Source organism: Arachis ipaensis, chromosome B8, assembly GCF_059453495.1.
Source record: "Arachis ipaensis isolate K30076 ecotype BB chromosome B8, ASM5945349v1, whole genome shotgun sequence".
NCBI lineage: Eukaryota > Viridiplantae > Streptophyta > Magnoliopsida > Fabales > Fabaceae > Arachis > Arachis ipaensis.
The window spans coordinates 35,865,179-35,888,974 of NC_142443.1; the positions used below are offsets into that span (position 1 = coordinate 35,865,179).

Genomic DNA, 23,796 nt, shown 5'->3' on the forward strand with positions numbered 1-23,796 from the left:
AACCTTCCTAAGGTCGAAAAAGGTTGAAAAACCTAGTATCAAAAAACTGCTGAGCTAAAAGGTAGGAGTTCGAAAAGGATGCCACTTAAAAAAGCGTAAGCGGTCACAAATCCAAACAAGGCTAAACAAGATCGTCCAAATAAGCTAAAAAGGTAAGAAGTTTAGAATAGAACACTACCTAGAAAGTTATTGGAGACCAACTAAAAGCCTACAACACCAACCGCCAAGCTGCAATGACGATATCGCCAAAGCAGAATAAAAAGTTGTCAACACAATTGGAAGTAGCGCAGACCGACACACCAAAGGTAGAAGTTCCTGAAAGAACACTACCCCGAGGTCATCAGGAAAGATGTTGATCAGAAAAGACCAACACCTAAAAAATGGCTAGGCCAAAACCCGCAACGGAATGCCACCCCGAGAAGGAAACCGGGAAGGGGTAAAACAGCGGCCTGAGACGGGAACACTTCTCAAAAGCCAAAGCCAACACACCACAAGAATAATCAAAGACAAAAGTCTCAAAAAATTAAAACATTAAAACTCGAAGGTTACCCAACAGCAACCTAAGAGTAAAAGTGTTTTGCTTAAAAAACTAAAAGTTGCTAAGGAGCAACTATGAGCGTCAGAGAGTTATCCAAAAAAAATTACAAAACCAAGAGTTCAAAGGTCCACAAGTTGGACTATACCAATACATAGTTAAAAGAGAAATAAAAGAAAGAGTCATAGGGAATCCAACTTCGCTCCTGTCCCCGCGTCCTGAGGAGTAGGAGGGATGACTGATATCAGAACAACTTCGACAACACCATCCGGGCCATTCAAGATCTTCAAATCGGGATCAGCCTCAGGTCGGGATGCTTCGGCAAAAGCTACTGGAGAAGACTTGGCAGAAGGATCCGGCACGGGAATCTCATCATCATCAGGAGCAGGCACGATCTTACCATCTTCAACAATGTTGTCCATACTAAACAAGGTAAGGTCGGCATCTGGAGCAAGAACTCAGACCTGAGCTTTCAAATTCTCATACAGGGTGGTCATGCCATTCACTATGTGGCCTTGAAGCTCGGCGTAATCATCGTAAGAAGACTGCAGTTTCTCCTTAACCTCCAAAAGCTTGCCATAAGTTTGAGTGTAACTCTCCTTAGCCTTCTTGGCCATATCTTCAGCCAAATTGGCAGCCGCCTCCGCAGCAGTAGCCCGGGCCTTCTCCCTCTCTGCAGAAAGCTCTAGCCCAATATTCTTTGCCTCCAACTCAAGCCTCAACCCCTCTACCCTATCATAATCAGCCTTAGCTTTCTCAAGGAAGGCACTAGTAGCATGGATAGGAGACTTCTTGAAATCCCTAGACAAAGCGGTACTAAGATTGGCCATCCGGATGCTATTACTAGATATGAAATCAAGATGGTGAAGAATGGACACATCATCAGTTGGAACGAAACCATACGGGGCGATATGCTCTGCAGCAAAGGCCACGCTGTCGAAGTCCTTGTCATTAAAATCATAAGCATCAGCAATCCTCGACCTCTTGGGAGAAGGTTCTGATGAAGAAGGAGAGGAGGCATCACCAGAAGTCACCAGAGGTGGATCAGTAGAGGCCACTCAAACTCGAGGGGTCGGGATGACCTTCCTCGGACCCTGAGGATCAGAATCCGGCTTCTTCGGGGGGACCTGGGTAGAACCCTTCCCCGACGTCTTCTTTTGGATGTTTTAGGCGGCCACCGTTTTCTTGGTCTTCCACAGGACCTTCATTGAATCAGAGCTGACAACCATCTCTGAAAAAAGGGATATCACAGAAACAAGTCACATAATGGACAAATGACAAGCAAATAACAATAAATTTCTTTTTAAGAAGTCGGGCATTACCTAGCTCGGAATGAAGAAGAGCAGGATCTCCTGAAAACCTCTTTGTGTCCAAATGAGGAGGCTCCCCCCAGTGCTCCTTCAAAACAGCCACAAAGGCCCTCTCTGCCTCATCTAAACTCTCCCACGAATATTTCTGAACTACAAACTCCCCTTGCCACCAAAGGAGAAAGGTGGGCTCCTTATTTTCATCAAGAAAAAAGGGATGAACACCATCCACCGCCCGAATCTTAAAGAAGAAATTCTTAAAATCATGAAAGGAGTCATCAAAAATAGAAAACACCTTTCTTCCTTGGGTAGCATGGAAGGAGATCCAAGAGGCCTTCTTCTTGGCCGCCCCCGGCTTGGTCAGCACGAACAGATAAAGAAAAAGACTAAGGGAAGGTCGGACACCCAATTCCTGGTACAGTAGCTAAAAAATCTTGATAAAAGCCCAAGAGTTAGGATGGAGCTGAGAAGGGGCAAGGTTGCAGTTCCAAAGGAGGTCGGACTCAAACTCAGAAAAGGGAAGGGTAATACCTAACTTGGTAAAGAAGCAGTCATATGCGTAAAAGAAGAGACGCTCTGCCGGACTTAAAGGAGGAAAACTGACCCTCTCCTCAGGGTCGGGGGACACCAGCTCGTAGTTCTTCTCCTGCTCCCTATTCCCACAAATCCTATGAAACCTCCTGTTCACACCCTGGGTCGAGCTATCCGATCCGGGCTGATTGACGACAAGTCGACCGACCTCTTCAGGTCAGGATTACCGGGCCTCTTCTTAAAGAGCTCGGCCAAACCACCAGGAAAGCCCAAAAAGGGCCCAAACAGAGGAACACGACCCAAATCCAAAGGCAGCCCAAGCCTAGAGAGATAAAGGCGATTCCCTTGAAGATAAGATGACTTCACTCAAAGATAAGATAAGATAACTTTCTTATCTCCAGAAAGGTCACTCCATACCATTATAAATACACTGGAGCACCCAGGTATAACTCATACTCTGATTCTACAAAAAACCTGCTTAATACCCTTGCTAACTTAAGCATCGGAGTCCCTTGTAGGTACCACCACCCTCCGGTGATAGAGGATCAGCAGCATTGCCAGTCCCACAAGTTGGACACGACAACTCCGGCCACCACCAACAAGCTGGACACGTCATCTCCGACCAGCACAGAAGATCTCATCCGAGATCGACCTACAATTTCAGGTAACCCTCGGAACATTGGCGCCGTTGCCGGGGACCTGGAAGTCATCCCATCACCATGGCGGACAACCTTGACAACGACCACAATTTTGATTTGGAGAACAGAACGCCACATAAGAACGTGGATGTCACACTAGACGATACTTCTCGGCCTAACAAAGACAAAAATTCGCCAAGCGCAGGAGTCATGGAGGCACTTCAAGATCGCCTAAAACAACTTGAAAAAGAAGTCGAATATCAACGGGAAGTCGAGAGAGACCTACGAAGGGAAGCTAGGCGACACCGAGAATTAGAAAACAAGCTCCTAAAGCTTGAAGCCGATCTCAAAGCTAAAAATACTCGATCCAGCCACGAAGATAGCCCCCGCAAGGATCAAGACCCATCCACCAAAGAGATCATGAAGGCCAAAATCCCAAAAGACTTCAAACCCCTTGACATGACTCCGTACGATGGCACATCAGATCCCAGCCATCATCTTAGTAATTTCAAAAGTAGAATGTATCTCACCGATGCCTCAGATGCAATTCGATGCAAAGCTTTCCCGACTACCTTGACGAAGACAGCAATTAAATGGTTCGACAATCTGCCCCCTAGGTCCATCTCAAGCTTTGATGACTTAGCCAAGAAGTTTCTAGCCAGATTCTCCATCCAGAATGAAAAAACTAAACACGCCCCAAGCCTATTAGGGATCAAGCAAGGAGATCGGAAAAGTCTTCACAGCTACATGGAAAGATTCAACAAAGCATGTCTGGACATACAAAGTCTGCCAACATAAGCAGCCATTATGGGTCTCATCAATGGCTTACGAGAGGGACCTTTTAGTCACTCCATATCGAAAAAATATCCCACATCTTTGAATGAAGTGCAAGAACGAGCAGAGAAATACATCAACATGGAGGAAAACTCTCAACTAGGAGAGACCTCAAAGTCCGGATTCTCCTACTCCTCCCGAGATAAGGATAAAGAGTCCAAGAAAAAAGAAGATCAGCAAGGAGAAAAGATCAAGAAATACCACAATTACACCCCTCTTCGGGTGTCTCTTGTAGATGTCTATCGAGAAGTATGCCATACTGAAAAATTACCTCAACCTCGCCCACTCAAAAGTAAGAAAGGAGGAGGAAATCGAACATAATACTGTGAATACCATCGAATCTATGGACATCCCACCAATGAGTGCTTCAATTTGAAGAATGTCATAGAAAAATTGGTAAGAGAGGGGAGACTAGATTGGTACTTAGCCAGCGAAACAGATGAGCCAAGAAAAAGAAGAAGGGACGAAGAGGTCGGACGAACTGAACGACCACCTCGTACCCCGGAAAGACATGTCAACATGATACACGGAGGATTTGCGGGAGGAGGAATCTCCAAATCATCTCGCAAAAGATATCTTAAAGAAGTATATCATGTCAAAGGAGGAGAAGGAGCACCTGACCTCCCTACTATCACTTTCACTAAAGAGGACGCAGCTGGCGTTATCTCGGGACATGATGATCCCATGATCATCACCATCATATTGGCCAACGCTAATCTCCACCGCACACTGGTGGACCAGGGAAGCTCAGCTGACATATTGTTCAAAACCGCCTTCGACAAACTCGGCCTAGAGGAAAAAGAACTCAGAGCATATCCGAACAGCTTATTTGGACTAGGAGACACTCCAATCCAACCACTTGGATACATTTCACTTCACACAACCTTTGGAAAAGGAAACCGGTCAAGGACACTCAACATAGACTACATCGTGGTCGATGTGAGTACAGCCTACAATGCCCTGATAGGTCGGACAACGCTAAATCAGCTCGGCGCAGTAGTCTCGACTCCACATCTGTGCATGAAGTTCCCAACCACAGAAGGGATCACCATGATAAGAGCAGACCAGAAGACAATGCGCCGGTATTACAACGAAAGTCTAAACCTCAGAGGCAAAGGAGAAGAAATCCACACCATCAAACTCGGGAGAGTTCGAGGGCGGGAAGAATTTCGTCCACAACCTTAAGGCGAGACAGAGAAAGTCTAGATCGGAGATATCCCAGATAAAACGACCAACATTGGTACAATCCTAAAAAGAAACGTAAAAGAGTCCCTCATACAGTTCTTAAGAGATAATGTCGACCTCTTCGCATGGAAGGCCGCAGATATGCCGGGCATAGACCCCAAGCTAATGCGCCACAAGCTGGCAGTATACCCAGGATCTCGGCCAGTACAGCAGAGACGTAGAAAGCTCGGGCCAGTATAATCCCAAGCTGTGGAAGAGCAGGTACAAGCTCTACTGGAGGCAGGATTCATAAGAGAAGTCAAGTACCCACTATGGCTAGCTAACGTCGTCTTGGTGAAAAAATCAAATGGGAAGTGGCGGATGTGCACCAACTACACCGATCTCAACAAACCTTGCCCAAAAGATCCTTATCCACTCCCAAGTATCGACGCTCTGGTGGATGCCTCCTCCGGATACAAATACCTCTTGTTTATGGATGCCTATTCGGGATACAATAAAATTCCAATGTACCCACCTGATCAAGAAAAAACCTCATTTTTAACCCCAAAAGCAAACTACTGCTACATCGTCATGCCATTCGGACTAAAAAACGCAGGAGCCACTTATCAAAGATTAATGAATAAAGTATTCGCAGACCACATCGGGAAAGTCATGGAAGTATACGTGGATGACATGTGGTGCACGAAATTGTGATTCACACTTTTCACAACTCCGCACAACTAACCAGCAAGTGCACTGGGTCGTCCAAGTAATACCTTACGTGAGTAAGGGTCGATCCCACGGAGATTGTTGGCTTGAAGCAAGCTATGGTTATCTTGTAAATCTTAGTCAAGAAATTAATGATAAAAATGATTTTTGTTATGAAAAGCAAATAACATGAATTAAAAGGTACTTGTGATTCAGTAATGAGGAACAGGTTGAGGTTCCGGAGATGCTCTGTCGCCTGAATCTCTGCTTTTCTACTGTCTTCTTTTCCAAACACGTATAGCTTCCTTACATGGCAGGCTGTATGATCCTCTCAGTGAAAAATACCAGGCACGGTCTCTGTATGGATAATCAACTGTGGATTTCTCGTCTCGGATGAAAAATACCATGTACAGTTCCCGCACGGCTAATCATCTGTCGGTTTCTGCTAGCGTCAGAATAGGATCTCTCTATCCTTTTGCACATTGTCACTGCGCCCAACATTCGCAGGTTTGAAGCTCTTCACAGTCATCCCTTTCCAGATCCTACTCAAAATACCACAAACAAGGTTTAGACTTTTCGGATCCCAGGAATGCTGCCAATTGGTTCTAGCCTCTACCATGAAGGTTCTGATCTCACAGACTCGGTCCGTGGATCAGAGACCCAAGAGATACCCACTCAAGCTGTCGCCCAATGACTACGTTAAGCTCAGATAGAACGGCAGTGATTGTCAGGCATGCATTCATAATTGTGAGAATAATGATGAGTGTCACGGGTCATCATCTTCTCCGGATTGAAGTACGAGTGAGTATCTTAAAATAGAATCAAGCGTGATTGAATAGAAAACAGTAGTAATTGCATTAATCCATTGAGACACAGCAGAGCTCCTCACCCAACCTATGGGGTTTAGAAACTCATGCCGTCAAAGATATAATATAAAATGTGAAAAATGTCATGAGGTACAAAATAAATCTCTAAAAGTAGTTTTTATACTAGACTAGTAACTTAGGTTTATAGAAAATGAGTAACTAAGTGCAAATAGTGCAGAAATCTACTTCCGGGACCCACTTGGTGAGTGTTTGGGCTAAGCTTTCCAAGTTGGCGTTAAACGCCACCCTGGGTGCCAAAATGGGCGTTTAACGCCGAAACAGGTGCCAGTTCTGGCGTTTTACGCCAGAAAATTTTAGGCTATATTTGGATGCCAGTTTGGGCCATCAAATCTCGGGCAAAGCATAGACTATTATATATTGCTGGAAAGCCCAGGATGTCTAATTTCCAACGCAATTGAGAGCATGCCAATTGGGCTTCTGTAGCTTCGGAAAATCTACTTCGAGTGCAGGAGGGTCAGAATCCAACAGCATCTGCAGTCCTTTCTCAGCCTCTGAATCAGATTTTTGCTCAGGTCCCTCAATTTCAGTCAGAAAATACCTAAAATTATAGAAAAACACACAAACTCATAGTAAAGTCCAGAAATGTGATTTTTGAATAAAAACTATATAAAAACAGTGCCAAAAAGGGTATAAAATATCCGCTCATCAACATGTTAATAAAGACACAAAGTGAGGAGTCATTACTGTCCGACCTCACCCAAGTATTCAACACATATAAAAAGGTGTTCCAAGGGTTACCTGAAACTCTAGGTCGATCTTGGACGAGATCTTCTGTACTGGTCGGAGCTGACGTGTCCGGCTGCAGAGTGGCGGCCGGAGCTGTCGCGCCCGACTTGTTGGGACTGGCTGTGCAGCTTATCCTTTGTCACCGAAGGGTGGGGGTACTTGCAAGGGACTCTGATGCTTAAGTTAGCAAGGTTATTAAATAGGGTTTTAGTAAAATCAGAGTATGAGTTATACATGGGTGCTCCAGTGTATTTATAATGATGGGGAGTGACCTTTCTGGAGATAAAATAGTTATCTTATCTTATCTTATCTTTGAGTGAAGTCATCTTATCCTTTAGGGAGCCGCATTATCTTTCTGGGCTTTGACCGCCTTTAGATTTGGGCTGTACTCCTTTATTTGGGCCTGCTTTGGGCTCCTATGGCAATTTGGCCGAGCTCTTTGAGAAGAGGTCAGATGGTTTGACCTAAAGAGGTCGGTCGCTTTGTCGTTAATCATCCCGGATCGGACAGCTCGACCCAGGGTATAAACAATGCCCCTGCTCGAGCTTGGTCTTTCTTTTGTGGTCGAGTCTTAGTTTTAGGACTTCGATCCTTTTCTAGTGAAGCTGAACTCGAGCATTCTGTCGATTTCCTCTTTGCAGAGTCTTCTTTTGAATGTGGAACGTTTTCTTTTGCTTCTTCTTAAAAGCGGTAAAAGAGCCCGCTTTTGTATTAGCGCTCTTAGCCTTGGAAATGTGCGAGGGTTTAATACCCTCATTAATTGGTTTTTAATTGCACCGTTTCCCTTAGCCTCTCTATTTTGAATTTCACACTCAGGAAAACAGTTTCTTTTCTCCATAACTTTCCTTTTCTTTCTCAGTTTCTGTTTTCGCCTGAAGTTTGCAGTTTTTGCGTTTCTCCCTGCGACGTTGCTTGGCGATTATTAGTGCTTTCCTTGCTGTGAAAGGGCGACTCCGGATTCCATCTTCTTTGAAGCTTTCTGCTTTTTTCAGGTTGGTTCTACTTTCAGCTTCTTTTTTACTTTTTTCGTCGCTCTGTCTTCGGTTCTTTGGTGAAGCTTTGGTTCTACTTTCAATCGTTGCTGTGATGCATGTTTCTAGTATTTCACCCGGTGCTTGAGGGTTTTTGGGTTTTGCACGTTTTGTTACCTCTTTATTTGATGTTGTAGCTTTCTGAGGTAATAGCTTCGTTTGATTCTTTTGAAAAAAGGTTGTGTCTTCAACGTCCTCTGCTTGGCGCGTTTTGTTGTTTGCTTCTTGATTGAACTGCCATTTTATTGCTCCTTTGGTGACTTTGTTTTGACTTTATATTTTTTCTTCTCGAAATGTTGCTTTTTGGAAAAGGGCTTTTATTTGCTGAGAGTTTTTGTTGGGATGTTAGTCTTGTGGATTTTTTGTTTTTCTTGAGCCCTTACTCTGCTACTGCCTCCAAAGGATGCCCCTGGACCTTGTCTTGGGGTTTTCCTTTACACTTGTTTGTATGCTTGAGTCATGCTCTGCTGTGAGTTGATTTTGACTTTGTCCGAGATGTTTGGGTTAGTAATCTATTTTCTTCTTTCTTGTTGTGGGACTAGTTGACCTTATGTCTTCTCGCAAAAATATTGTTGAGACATCTTCCCAAGTCTCTGAGGGCATGGCTGATTCGGTGAATTCTATGGTTCTTCTATGTGTTTCGTTGGTTGATTCTGAGTTTTGTCAGCAGCTTAGACAATTTCACAGGATTTGTAGTAATGGTAGTGATGAAAAGAACTATGAGCTTGTGTCTCCCAATTATGAGGAAAGGGTTTGTTTTTCTACCTGAATTACTGGAGAACGCCACTTTTTCTATGCGTACGACTTCTTTTTTAGTCATATGAATGTTACTCTTCCTTTACCCCCTTTTGAGACCAACCTCTTGTGGTCTTGTAATGTAGCTCCATCTCAACTTCACCCCAACTCTTGGAGTTTTATAAAAATCTTTCAGTTGCTGTGTCATGAACTAGATATCCCTGCTTCACAATCCCTCTTCTTTTATCTCTTTGTTTTGACAAAGCCCGGGGTGGTTAAGAAGAAGGCCGCCTGGGTTTCTTTCCGAGCTTCCCAAGGGATGAAGGTTTTTTCCTTGTTTGATGAATCTTTTTGCGACTTCAAAAATTACTTTTTCAGGGTCCGAGCTGTTGAAGGAGCTCGCCCCTTTTTTCTGGATGAGAATGATGAGCCCGCCTTTCCTTTGGAATGGCAAAAGAATGTAATGGTGTCTAAATATACATGGGAGATATTGGATGAGGCTGAGCAAGCCTTTGTGACTGTGTTGGAAGAAAATTGGGGGCAGCCTCCCCATCTTGATACAAAGAAATTCCTGGGAAATCCCTCTTTCCTCCGAGCTGAGCTGGGTAGTGGTTGATTTCTCTTTTATTTTTGCTTATTCTGTCGAGTTTATCTCTTTTCTTTTCTGAATCATAACTTGACTTCTCGCTGTGATGTTTGTTTGCAGAGATGATTAAAAATAATGAATCCATGAAGGCCTTTAAAAAGGCAAGGAAGGCTACTGCAGCTCAAAACGTCTCGACCAAGGCAGCCAGGGAGGGGTCCTCTCATGTTCAGTCGAAGCCCTCCGTACCGAGCTCACTTGGGCTGAGGAAGATGATCCCCACTCCCCGGGTTCATTTGGTTAATCCTTCGCAAGCTTCTGCTACTATCTCTGGCGCTCCTCCTCCGAAAAAACAAAAAACAACTGAGCTTTTTAACCTTGATGCCCCTGACTTTGATGCAGTTGAGTTTGTCGATCAGCAGATCGGTCCTTATGGTACCATCCCTACTGACGATGTCTCTCTTCTTCGCCATTTGGACTTTATTACTCGGAGAAGCATCAAGATGGCACATATGGGGGCTGCCATGTACCGAACTGCCCAAGATCTTCCCATTCATGCTACCAAGGCCTTAATGGAGGAGGCTAAGCTGGAGTTCGACAGGATGAAGGATTTGAAGGTGGAGCTCCAAGTGAAAGTGACCAAGCTGGAGAAGGAGTTTGAGGGCGAAAAGGCTAGTTCTATTGCCTTGGCAGCTTTTGTGAGGTTGGCTGAAGACACGGCATTGAGGCACAAGGAGAGCTATGTCACGACCTATAGGGAAGTGATGCGTCTCAGGGAGGAGTTGGAGTCTGCCCGGGCTGATTATGCCGAGCTCTAGGGTCACCTTGTGGGCAGCGTAAATGCTGCTTATGAGAACCTGAAGGAGCAGGTTCGGGTTCTTGCCCCCGAGCTTGACCTTACTCTCTTCAGTCTGGACAATGTTGTAAAGGATGGCAAGATTGTTCCTGACGACACTAATGACGGTGATGTTGAACCTCCTTCTGTGCCTGTCGCCAAAGCCTCTGTTGTGCCGACTTCTTCAGCTCCTTCTTCTGAGGTTGGTCACCTCGAACCAGAACCTGATTGCCAGATCTTAAATCGGGATGATGGGACAGTGGATGCAATGCCTCTTCAGACTCGCCCTCCTTCACCCCGTGTTGATGCTGCCGAGAAGCCTTCAGATCTTAAGTGATTTTTCTGAATGTTTGTATAGATAGCCCGGCTTGTGGGCTTTTGAACTCTTTACTTTGTAAATAGTGATTGCTGATTGTTGATACTCTTTTAGTTGCTTGTTTAACAACTTCATTTTGAAAAACAAAATAGTTTCCAAGCTCTTAGGGCTGATTTTGGTGGCCTCTTGAGTTTGTTATTATTATAACTTTATGTTTCTCATAACATGTCTGTTTGCCTCTGCCTTGGTACCTTTTTAGGTTTTTTGGAGTGTTGGAACTCTGTTGACCTCTTTGGATTGCCTTTGTATTTTATACTTGTGGATTGATTCCTCTGAGGTTGTGAATGTTTGGATCCAACTTGTATTTCGGCTTCCTTATGTTGGCCTGAAGTTATTTCTAGTAATCCATTTTGTTGGGACTTTTGTGAGGTCTCTGTTAGGAATTACCTTTATAACGTTAAGGTTTTTGGGAGGCCGACTTCATCGTATTAGTCTTTTCTAAGTTACTTCTAGTAATCCTTTCTTTTGGACTTTGTTAGGTCTCCTTTTAGGAATTACTCTTGTAACTTGTTTGGGGGAGGCCGACTTCTTTATGTCGGTTTCTTCTAAGTTATTTTTAGTAATCATTTTTCTTGGACCTTTGTTAGGTCTCTTTCCGGGATTACTTTTTATAACTTGTTGATTTTGGGACCGACTTCCTTGCGTCGGTCCCTTCTAAGTTATTTTTAGTAATCCTCTTTCTCGGATCCTCGTCAGGTCTCTTTCAGGGATTACTTTTTATAACTAGTTGATTTTGGGACCGACTTCCTTGCGTCGGTCCCTTCTAAGTTATTTTTAGTAATCCTCTTTCTTGGACCCTCGTCAGGTCTCTTTCAGTGATTACTTTTTATAACTTGTTGATTTTAGGACCGACTACTTTGCGCCGGTCCCTTCTAAGTTATTTTTAGTAATCCTCTTTCTTGGACCCTCGTCAGGTCTCTTTCAGAGATTACTTTTTATAACTTGTTGATTTTGGGACCGACTTCCTTGCGTCAGTCCCTTCTAAGTTATTTTTAGTAATCCTCTTTTTTAGGGCTGGCCAGGCCTCTTTCCAGGGATTGACTTTCTATAACTTTGATTATTGTAGTGGACTGGTCCGACTTCTTTACGTCGGCCTGTCTTTTAAGTTATTTTTAGCAACCCATTTATTAAGACCTCGTCAGGTCCTATCTATGGATCACTTTCGATAACTTCTTGCATTATTCTGTCGCTTTTTCATCTTTGTCGATTTTGTAGAAGTTAGGTTTCGTCCTTGTCGACCTTTTGATGAATTTGGTTTTCACCTTCTTTGGTCTTTATTGTGGTCAGACAGTGAATTTGATCTTCACTTTCTGCCGATCTCGTAGTTTTGTAATCGGGCGATGAATTTTTAGCGTTTTATACTTAATGCGTCTTGAGAATTTGTAGAAATCTAAAAAACTTTATTCGAAAGAAAATGCGAATATATACATGTGGGGGTTTTATCCCTCCAAGTTGGGTAATTTGTAGATCTTGGCTTGGCACCTCATTAAAAAACCTTTTCAGAAAAAAGAGTGCACCTTATCCCAAGATTTTATTACCTCTAACTGTAGTATCTTCTTAAGTTGCAGGCGTGCCATGACCTAGGAAGCTCTCTCCCTTCGAGTTCGGACAGTCTGTAGTAGCCCTTTCCAAGTACTTCTATGACTCGGTAAGGTCCTTTCCAATTTGCTGCCAGCTTTCCTTCTCCAGATCGAGTTGTTCCGATATCATTTCGGATTAGGATGAGGTCGTTTTCGGCAAAACCTTGTTGCACTACCTTTTGATTATATCTTGAAGCCATTCAACGTTTCAATGCCTCTTCCCTGATCCGAGCTCTTTCTCAGATTTCTGGAAGTAGGTCGAGTTCTTCCCTTTGAAGTTGGGAGTTGGCTTCTTCGCTATAGTGAATTACTCTGGGCGACCCTTCTTCGACCTCCACTGGGATCATCGCCTCCATTCCATAGGCTAGTTAGAAAGGTGATTCCTTTGTGGTGGAATGTGGGGTTGTTCGATATGCCCATAGGACTTGTGGGAGCTCGTCGGCCCAAGCTCCTTTTGCCTCCTGTAATCTCCGTTTTAGCTCAGCCAATATGACTTTGTTGGCAGCTTTGGCTTGTCCATTGGCCTGGGGATGCTCTACGAAAGTGAATTGGTGTTTTATGTTCAGATCGGCCACCAACTTTCTGAACCCTGTATCTGTGAATTGGGTGCCATTGTCTGTGGTGATGGAGTATGGAACTCCAAATTTTGTGACAATATTTCTATATAGGAATTTTCGACTTCTTTGAGTCGTGGCGTTAGCTAAGGGTTCTGCCTCGATCCACTTTGTGAAATAGTCTACCCCTAATATGAGGAATTTGACTTGTTCCGATCCCTAAGGGAAAGGTCCGAGAAGGTCGAGTCCCCACTTTGCGAATGGCCAAGGTGAGGTTACGCTGATGAGTTCCTCTAGTGGGGCGATGTAAAAGTTGGCATGTTTTTGACATGGTGGACATGTCTTTACAAATTCTATGGCTTCCTTTTGTAGAGTTGGCCAATAAAATCCTGCCCGGAGTACCTTTTTGGTAAGTGCCTGTGCTCCGAGATGATTGCCACAGATGCCGCTATGTACTTCTTCTAAAACTTCCTTTGTGTTGGAAGTCGGCACATATTTTAACAATGGTATCGATATCCCCCTTTTGTATAGGGTATTGTTTATGATAGTGTAGTATTGTGCTTCCCGTTTTAACCTCTTTGCCTCCTTTTCATCTGTAGGGAGTGTTTTTATTTTGAGGTAGTTGATTATGGGAGTCATCCATCCTTGATCCTGACCTGCTATGGCTAGGACTTTTTCTTCTTCCGAGATTGACGGGTTTTGTAGCATTTCTTGGATGAGGCTTCTATTGTTGCCCCCTGGTTTGGTGCTGGCTAGTTTTGAGAGTGCATCAACTCGGGCGTTCTGTTCTCGAGGTATGTGGCGGACCTCATATTCTCCGAGTTGTCCGAGCTATTCCCTGGTTTTGTCTAGGTACTTTTTCATGGTGGGATCTTTGGCTTGGTAGCTCCCTACTATTTGTGAGGTGACCACTTGCGAGTCACTGAAGATGATAAGCTTTTGAGCTCTAACCTCCCTAGCCAGCTTCAAACCAGCTAGTAGCACCTCATATTCAGCTTGGTTGTTTGAGGCGGGAAACCCGAATTTTAGAGAAAGTTCTATTTGGGTTCCCTGGTCGCTTTCGATTATCACACCCGCGCCACTTCCAATTTTATTTGAGGAACCATCTACATAGAGATTCCATTCTGTAGGGATTTCCGGGGTGTCTGTAATGAAGTCGGCTAGATATAGCGATTTGATGGCTGTCCGAGCTTTGTATTGAAGGTCGAATTTGGACAACTTGACTGCCTATTGCAAAATTCTGCCTGCTAAGTCTGTTTTCTGCAGAATCCCTTTTATGGGTTGGTTGGTCCGAACCCTAATGGTGTGAGTTTGGAAGTATGGACGAAGTTGTCGAGATGTTAGTATGAGAGCATAGGCGAATTTTTCTCTCTTTTGGTAGTTCAGCTTAGATCCTTGTAATGCTTTGCTGATGAAGTATACAGGTTGTTGTCCTCTGTCATCCTCCCGGACTAGTGCTGAGGCTACTGCCCGATTTCCTACTGCAAGGTATAATATAAGTGATTCTCCTTCCCGTGGCCGAGTTAGGATAGGTGGCTGTCCCAGGAATCTTTTGAAATTTTGGAAGGCCTACTCACACTCCGTTGTCCATTCAAACCTCTTACCCTTCCTTAAAGTGGCGTAGAAGGGGAGAGATCTTATTGTCGATCTAGCTAGAAATCTGGACAAGGCTGCCAACCTTCCATTGAGTTGTTGTACTTCTTTGACACAAGTTGGGCTCTTCATGTCGAGTATGGCTCGGCATTTATCCGGATTTGTCTCGATTCCTCTTTGTGTGAGCATGAAACCCAAGAATTTGTCTGCTTCTACTGCGAAGGTGCATTTTGCAAGATTAAGTCGCATGCCATGCTTTCTTATAGTGTCGAATACTTGGGTGAGGTCAGACAGTAACATTTTTTTACTTTGCGTCTTTATTAACATATCGTCCACGTAGACTTCCATGATTTTTCCGATATGATCCGTAAAGACCTTATTCATTAATCTCTGATAAGTAGCTCCCGCATTTTTAAGTCCAAAAGGCATGACGATGTAGCAGTAGTTTGCTTTTGGGGTTAAGAATGAAGTTTTTTCTTTGTCGGGTGGATACATTGGGATTTGATTGTATCCCGAATATGCATCCATAAATGAGAGGTATTTATATCTGGAGGAGGCATCCACTAGAGCGTCGATACTTGGGAGTGGATAAGGATCTTTCGGGCAGGCTTTGTTGAGATCCGTGTAGTCGGTGCACATCCCATTTGATTTTTTCACCAAGACGACATTAGCTAGCCATAGTGGGTACTTGACTTCCCGTATGAATCCTGCCTCCAATAGAGCTTGTACCTGCTCTTCCACAGCTTGGGATCGTTCTGGTCCAAGCTTTCTACGTCTCTGTTGTACTGGCTGAGATTCTGGGTAGACTGCTAACTTGTGGCACATTAGTTTGGGCTCTATGCTTGGCATGTCTGCAGCCTTCCATGTGAAGAGGTCGACGTTATCTCGTAAGAACTGTACGAGTGAATCTTTTATATCTCTGTTTAGGATTGTACCTATATTAGTTGTTATGTCTGGGGCGTCTTCGATCTGGACTTGCTCTAATTCATCTTCGGGTTGTGGGCAGAGTTCTTCCTGCCTCTGAACTCCACCATGTTCAATTGTGTGGAATTCTTCTCTTCTGCCTCTGAGGTTTAGACTTTCATTGTAACAGCGGCGCGCCGTCTTCTGGTCTGCTTTTATTGTAGCTATCCCTTTCGCAGTTGGGAACTTCATGCATAGATGTGGGGTCAAGACTACTGCGCCGAGCTGATTTAATGTTGTCCATCCTATTAAGGCATTGTAGGCCGAACTCACGTCGACTACGATATAGTCTATCTTGAGTGTTCTTGACTGTTTCCTTGTTCGAAGGTCGTGTGTAGTGAGATGTATTCAAGTGGTTGAACTGGGGTATCTCCCAGTCCGAACAGGCTGTTCGGATATACTCTGAGTTCTTTTTCTTCCAGCCCGAGCTTGTCAAAGGCAGTTTTGAGCAAGATGTCGGCGGAGCTTCCTTGGTCTATCAGTGTGCAGTGAAGATTTGTATTCGCCAATATGATAGTGATGACCATAGGATCGTCGTGTCCTGAGATAATTCCGGATGTGTCCTCTTTGGTAAAAGTAATTGTGGGGATGTCGGGTGTTTCCTCCCTTTCCTCGACATGATATACTTCTTTAAGATGTCTTTTGTGAGATAATTTGGAGATCTGTCCTCCCGCAAATCCTCCGTGTATCATGTGGACGTGTCTTTCGGGCGTACGAGGTAGTCGTTCAGCCCGTCTGACATCTTCATCTCTTCTTCTTTTTCTGGGATCGTCTACTCGGCTTGCCAAATACCGATCTAACTTTCCTTCTCTTACCAGTTTTTCTATGATATTTTTTAGGTAGAAACAGTCGTTGGTGGAATGTCCATAGATTCGATGATATTCACAATATTCAGCCCGGTTTCCTCCTCCTTTTTGCTTTTGAGTGGTCGAACTGGAGGTATCTTTTCGGTATGGCATACTTCTCTGTAGACATCCACAAGGGATACCCAAAAAGGGGTATAATTGTGGTATTTTTTATCTTTTCCTCGACCTGATCTTTTTTCTTGGATTCCTTGTCCTTATCTCGGGAAGAGTAGGAGAATCCAGATTTTGAGGTCTCTCCTAATCGAGAGTTTTCCTCCATGTTGATATACTTCTCTGCTCGTTCCTGTACCTCATTTAGAGATGTGGGATGCTTTTTCGATATGGAGTGGCTAAAAGGCCCTTCTTGCAAGCCATTGATGAGGTCCACAATGGCCGCTTCTGTGGGCAGACTTTGTATGTCTAAACATGCCTTGTTGAATCTTTCCATGTAGCTACGGAGACTTTTCCGATCTCCTTGTTTGATTCCTAATAGACTTGGGGCGTGCTTAGTTTTGTCTTTCTGGATAGAGAATCTAGCTAGAAACTTTTTGGCCAGGTCGTCGAAGCTTGAGATGGACCTGGGGGGTAGATTGTCGAACTACTTAATCGCCGTTTTGGTTAAGCTAGTCGGGAAGGCTTTGCAGCGGACTGTGTCCGAGGGTTTAGAGACTCATGCCGTCAAAGATATAATATGAAATGTGAAAAATATCATGAGGTACAAAATAAATCTCTAAAAGTAGTTTTTATACTAGACTAGGAACTTAGGTTTACAGAAAATGAGTAATTAAGTGCAAATAGTACAGAAATCTACTTTCGGGACCCACTTGGTGAGTGTTTGGGCTGAGCTTTCAAGTTTACACGTGCATATACTCCAAGTTGGTGTTAAACACCACCCTCGGTGCCAAAATGGGCGTTTAACGCCGAAACAGGTGCCAGTTCTGGCGTTTTACGCCAGAAAGTTTTAGGCTATATTTGGACGCCAGTTTGGGCCATCAAATCTAGGGAAAAGTATAGACTATTATATATTACTGGAAAGCCCAGGATGTCTACTTTCTAACGCAATTGAGAATGCGCCAATTGGGCCTCTGTAGCTCCGGAAAATCCACTTCGAGTGTAGAAGGGTCAGAATCCAACAGCATATGCAGTCCTTTCTCAGCCTCTGAATCAGATTTTTGCTCAGGTCCCTCAATTTCAGTCAGAAAATACCTGAAATTATAGAAAATTACACAAACTCATAGTAAAGTCCCAAAATGTGATTTTTGAAAAAAAACTAATAAAAATCTAATAAAAACTAACTAAAACATACTAAAAACTATATAAAAACAGTGCCAAAAAGGGTATAAAATATCCGCTCATCAACATGTTAATAAAGACACAAAGTGAGGAGTCATTACTGTCCGACCTCACCCAAGTAGTCGACACTATAAGAAGGTGTTCTGAGGGTTACCTGAAACTGTAGGTCAATCTCGGACGAGATCTTCTGTACTGGTCAGAGCTGATGTGTCCGACTGGGGAGTGGCGGCAGGAGCTGTCGCGCCCGACTTGTTGGGACTGGCTGTGCAGCTGATCCTTTGTCACCGGAGGGTGGGGGGTACCTGCAAGAGACTCCGATGCTTAAGTTAGCAAGGGTATTAAACAGTTTTTTAGTAGAATCAGAGTATGAGTTATACTTGGGTGCTCTAGTGTATTTATAATGGTGGGGAGTGACCTTTCTGGAGATAAGATAGTTATCTTATCTTATCTTATCTTTGAGTGAAGTCATTTTATCCTTTAGGGAGCCGCCTTATCTTTCTGGGCTCTGACCGCCTTTAGATTTGGGCTGTGCTCCTTTATTTGGGCCTGCTTTGGGCTCCTATAGCGATTTGGCCGAGCTCTTTGAGAAGAGGTCGGATGGTTTGACCTGAAGAGGTCGGTCACTTTGTCGCTAATCATCCCGGGTCTGACAGCTCGACCCAGGGTATGAACAGAAGGCATGGCATGTGACTTAACCCTGCAAAATGCACCTTCGCAGTAGAAGCTGGAAAATTCTTAGGTTTCATGCTCACACAGAGAGGAATCGAGGCAAATCCGGATAAATGCCGAGCTATACTCGACATGAAGAGTTCGACCTGTGTCAAAGAAGTACAACAACTCAATGGAAGATTGGCGGCCTTGTCCAGATTTCTAGCCGGATCAGCAATAAGATCTCTCCCCTTCTACGCCACTCTAGGGAAGGGAATGAAGTTTGAATGGACAACGGAGTGCGAACAGGCTTTCCAGAATTTTAAAAGGTTCCTGGGACAACCACCTATTCTGACTCGGCCATGGGAAGGAGAACCACTTGTATTGTACCTCGCAGTAGGAAATCGGGCAGTAGCCTCAGCACTGGTCAGAGAGAACGAAAGTGGATAATAACCTATATACTTCGTCAACAAGGCGCTATAAGGGTCCGAACTGAACTACCAAAAAATAGAAAAATTCGCCTATGCTCTCATACTAATGTCTCGATGACTTCGTCCATATTTCTAAGCCCACATCATCAAGGTTCGGACCAACCAGCCCATAAAAGGCATTTTGTAGAAAACAGATTTAGCAGGAAGAATTTTGCAATGGGCAGTCAAGTTGTCCGAATTCGACCTTCAATATGAAGCTCGGACAGCCATCAAATCACAGTATCTGACCGACTTCATTGCACACTTTACGGACACCCCGGAAATCCCTACAAAATGGAATCTCTACATAGACGGTTCCTCGAACAAAATCGGAAGTGGCGCAGGTGTGATAATTGAAAGTAACCAGGGAACCCAAATTGAACTTTCCCTCAAATTCAGGTTCCCTGCTTCGAATAACCAAGCCAAACATGAGGCATTACTAGCTGGTTTGAGGCTGGCTAAAGAGGTCGGAGCCCAAAAACTTATCATCTTCAGTGACTCACAAGTAGTCACCTCACAAATAGCAGGGAGCTACCAAGCCAAGGATCCCACCATGAAAAAGTACTTGGACAAAACGAAAGAATAGCTCGAATAACTCGAAGAGTATGAGGTCCGCCACATACCTCGGGAATAGAATGCTCGAGCTGATGCACTCTCAAAACTAGCCAGCACCAAACCAGGGGACAACAATAGAAGCCTCATCCAGGAGATACTATAGAACCCGTCAATCTCGAAAGAAGAAAAGGTCCTAGTCATAACAGGTTTGGATCAAGGATGGATGACTCCTATAATTAACTACCTCAAAACAGAAACACTCCCCATAGGTAAGAAGGAGACAAAGAGGTTAAAACGGGAGGCACAATACTACACCATCATAAACAATACTCTATACAAGAGAGGGATTTCAATACCACTATTAAAATGTGTGCCGACTTCCACACTAAGGAAGTTTTAGAAGAAATATACAGTGGCATCTGTGGCAACCATCTCGGAGCACAAGCTCTCACCAAAAAAGTACTCTGAGCCAGATTCTATTGGCCAACTTTACAAAAAGAAGCAACAGAATTCGTAAAGACATGTCCACCATGTCAGAAATATGCTGATTTTCACATTGCCCCACCAGAGGAGCTCATCAGCGTAACCTCACCCTGGTCATTTGCAAAATAGGGACTCGGCCTCCTTGGGCCCTTCCCTCAAGGATCAGGACAGGTCAAGTTCCTCATCATCGGGGTAGACTATTTTATAAAATGGATTGAGGCAGAACCCCTAGCTAACTCCACTTCTCAAAGAAGTCAAAAATTCCTATATAGAAACATTGTCACAAGATTTGGGGTTCCATACTCTATTACCACAGACAATGGCACTCAATTCACAGACACAGGTGATGCCAAGACATCATAGGCTAGTTTCACTAGCATGTTTCTGTTAGTTTTAGTTGTTTTATGCATTTTCTTGAGCTTAAAGTAACCAAAAATGGTTAAATGAAGAACAAAGTAATGAACCATCCAAACAATATGATTTTGATGCAAATTCCATGAGTTTTAGTTATATTACTTAAATGCTATGAATGAAAGATTTCTCATGAAATTTTGCAAGACTTTGATGCAATTGTTTGGATGATTTCAGGGAAGAAGAGGCTAAGCAAGGAAGCAACAAAATCAATAAAGGAAGCTTGAATATCACATGTGGAGTTTAAGTTCCAGTTTAAGCCTAAACTGGAGCTTAAACGCCAAAATCATGAAGGATAAGAAATGCTGGGATTGAAGTTTAACCTCCAGTTTGACCTCAAACTGGAGGTTAAACGCCAGAATGAAAAGCCTCACTTAAGGAGCATTCCACGTTTAACCTCCAGTTTGACCTCAAACTGGAGGTTAAACGCCAGAATGAGTATGCCACCCAGGGAGGAGTTCCACGTTTAACCTCCAGTTTGACCTCAAACTGGAGGTTAAACGCCAGAACCAGGAAGAGTACCAGGGGCCATTCCACGTTTAAGCTCCAGTTTGACTCAAACTGGAGCTTAAACGTGTTCGATAGTTTTTTCACTCCAGGGTTGCTCTCTCCATCTCCACGTTTAACCTCCAGTTTGACCCCAAACTGGAGGTTAAACGTGTTCGACACCTCCAGGGCCACCATTCCAAGCTTCCACGTTTAACCTCCAGTTTGACCTCAAACTGGAGGTTAAACGTGTTCGACTTCCAGTATGCCTCCACCCTTTTCCACGTTTAACCTCCAGTTTGACCTCAAACTGGAGGTTAAACGTGTTCGACCTCCAGGGCTGCCCCTCCTATCTCCACGTTTAAGCTTCAGTTTGACCTTAAACTGAAGCTTAAACGTGTTCGACTACATGACTCTCCAGGGCTACCTTCTTCCATTTCCACGTTTAAGCTTCAGTTTAACCTTAACTGAAGCTTAAACGTGCTTCTACAAATGGCCTCACTGGAAGTGTCTGGCGTTTAAGTTGCAGTTTAAGCTTAAACTACAACTTAAACGCCACTCTTGAAAAGGGTTTCTGGGCCAAAAATATTATGATTTAAGTTAGTCTTTGAGCACAATTATTAACTTAAACTTACTTTGGTATGAAACCCAATTGAATATCATGGTTTATGGGATTGGGCCTGAAGGATTGATGAGTTTGAAATCTCAATTTATTGAGTCATGTGTCATTATTTGATTATCACTAAGTTGGCTCAATAAATGTTACAGGATCTGGATCAACAACCTCATCAAGATTATGGATCATAAACCCAAGGCAAAAGGAAAGCAAGGAGAGGCCTCAAAGCCCAAGAAGCACAACTGAAGCTCAATATAGAAAGTGTATAAATAGGATAGAAGTTAAGTTAGAAGGAACCCTTTACTTTCACTTTTAGCTAGTTTCTTTTCCTTTGTAATTGAATTCAGAGCTATGATTCACTAAACCCCCTTTCATTGGGTTAGGGAGCTCTATTGTAATTCAATGAATCAATAATAGTTTATCTTCTTCTTCAATCTTTTCTCTTGAATTTTGTTAGAAAGCTTCTCGATCTAATTCCATTGAGTAGTTATCTTGGGAAAGAGACTACTCATACTTGGAATCCTTCGGAGCCTTGGGAAAGGAATGGAGGATTCATGCTAGAGAAGCTTTCTCACAGTGGATTGGATTGGGGTTTGGATGGATATTGTGACATGTAATCCTACCAAATTGTGGTTCATGAAATTGTGTGGTATAATCAGTGATCAAGCATCATCTCTTCTTATGAACATTTAAACCAAGGGATTGGGAATTTGTTTGTTTTTAGAGAGCATTGGTGAGCCAAGGAATTGGGATCCAATCATATAAGATTGCCAAGCAAAATTCAATGAATGCATTGGTTGAGGAAGAGATTTACATGTTTTGATTCGGAGATTTCAATATCTCCTAAACCCAATGAATTCCCCATTTCTGATTTCCACTTTCTCTTTACATTCTGCAATTCAATTCTTGCAATCATCCCCATTCCCTTTTAATTTCAGCAATTTACATTCTGCTCTTTAATTCATGCAATTTAAGATTCAGCCATTTAATTTTCTTGTCATTTACTTTTCCCGCCAATTTTACATTCCGCAATTCTCATCTCAAATCTTGATTCCGCTCAACTAGAACACACTTCTAATCCGAATTGCTCACTCAACCAATCCTTGTGGGATTCGACCTCACTCTATTGTGAGTTTTTACTTGACGACGATAACCGGTGCACTTGCCGGAAGGAATTTTGCCGATAGTGCAATTTCCTACATCGTAGCATAACACGTTTATGCGCATCAACAGGCTTCAGAAAATTGGTGACCGACTTAAAAATAAAGCACCAATTGACGTCCGTAGAACACCCCCAGGCTAATGGACAGGCAGAATCTGCCAATAAAGTTATATTTTTTGGGCTAAAACGGAGACTACGAGATGCAAAGGGAGCCTGGGCTGAAGAGCTCCCACAAGTCCTATGGACATATCGGACAACTCCACACTCCACGACAAGAAAGTCACCCTTCCGACTAGCCTACGGAATGGAGGCAATGATCCTAGTAGAAATCGAAGAAGGGTCCCCCAGAACGATCTTCTACAGTGAAGAGGCCAATTCCCAACTCCAAAAAGAAGCGCTTGACTTAATTTTTGAAATACGGGAAAGAGCTCGGATCAGAGAAGAGGCGCTAAAACGCCGAATGGCCTCAAGATACAATCAAAAGGTAGTGCAGCAAAGTTTTGCTGAGAATAACCTCATCCTAATCCGAAATGATATCGGAACATGTCAACCTGGAGAGGGAAAACTCGCAGCAAACTGGAAGGGACCCTACCGAGTCATAGAAGTACTCGAAAAGGGCTACTACAGGCTGTCCAAACTCGAGGGGCGAGAGCTACCAAGGTCATGGCACGCCTGCAACCTAAGAAGGTATTATAGTTAGGAGGTAATAAAGATCTTAGGATAAGGCGCACTCTTTTTCCTGAAAAGGTTTTTTAACGAGGTGCCAAGCCAAGATCTATAAACTACTTGACTTAGAGGGGTAAAGCACCCACATGTATATATTTGCATATTTTCTCTTTCGAATAAAGTTTTTTCAGATTTTCTACAAATCCTCTTTATCAAGACGCATTAATTTGAAACGCAAAAAATTCATCACCCGATTATAAAGCTACAGATCGGCAAAAAGTGAAAACAAATTCACTGCTCGATCACGATAAAGATCAACGAAGATGAAAACCGAATTCATCAAAGGTCGACTAAGCGAGGATCAAACTCAATTTCTACAAAATCGGCAAGATAAAAAGTGGCAAAAATAGAATAATACAAGAAGTTATCAAAAAGTAATCCATAGGAAGAGACCTGATGAGGCCTTAACAAAAATGGATTGCTAGAAATGACTTCAAGACGGACCGACATAAAGAAGTCGGACCAGTCGACTACAACAACAAAAGTTATAAAAAGTAAATCCCTAGAAAGAGGCCTGGCCA

General features: G+C 43.4%; 1 pseudogene; it reads right to left on the reverse strand.

Annotated features, from left to right (window-relative positions):
* Window positions 1–1,156: 1,156 nt before the first annotated feature.
* On the reverse strand, window positions 1,157–1,764 carry LOC148547686 (uncharacterized; annotated as a pseudogene).
* Between the last annotated feature and the right edge of the window lie 22,032 nt (window positions 1,765–23,796).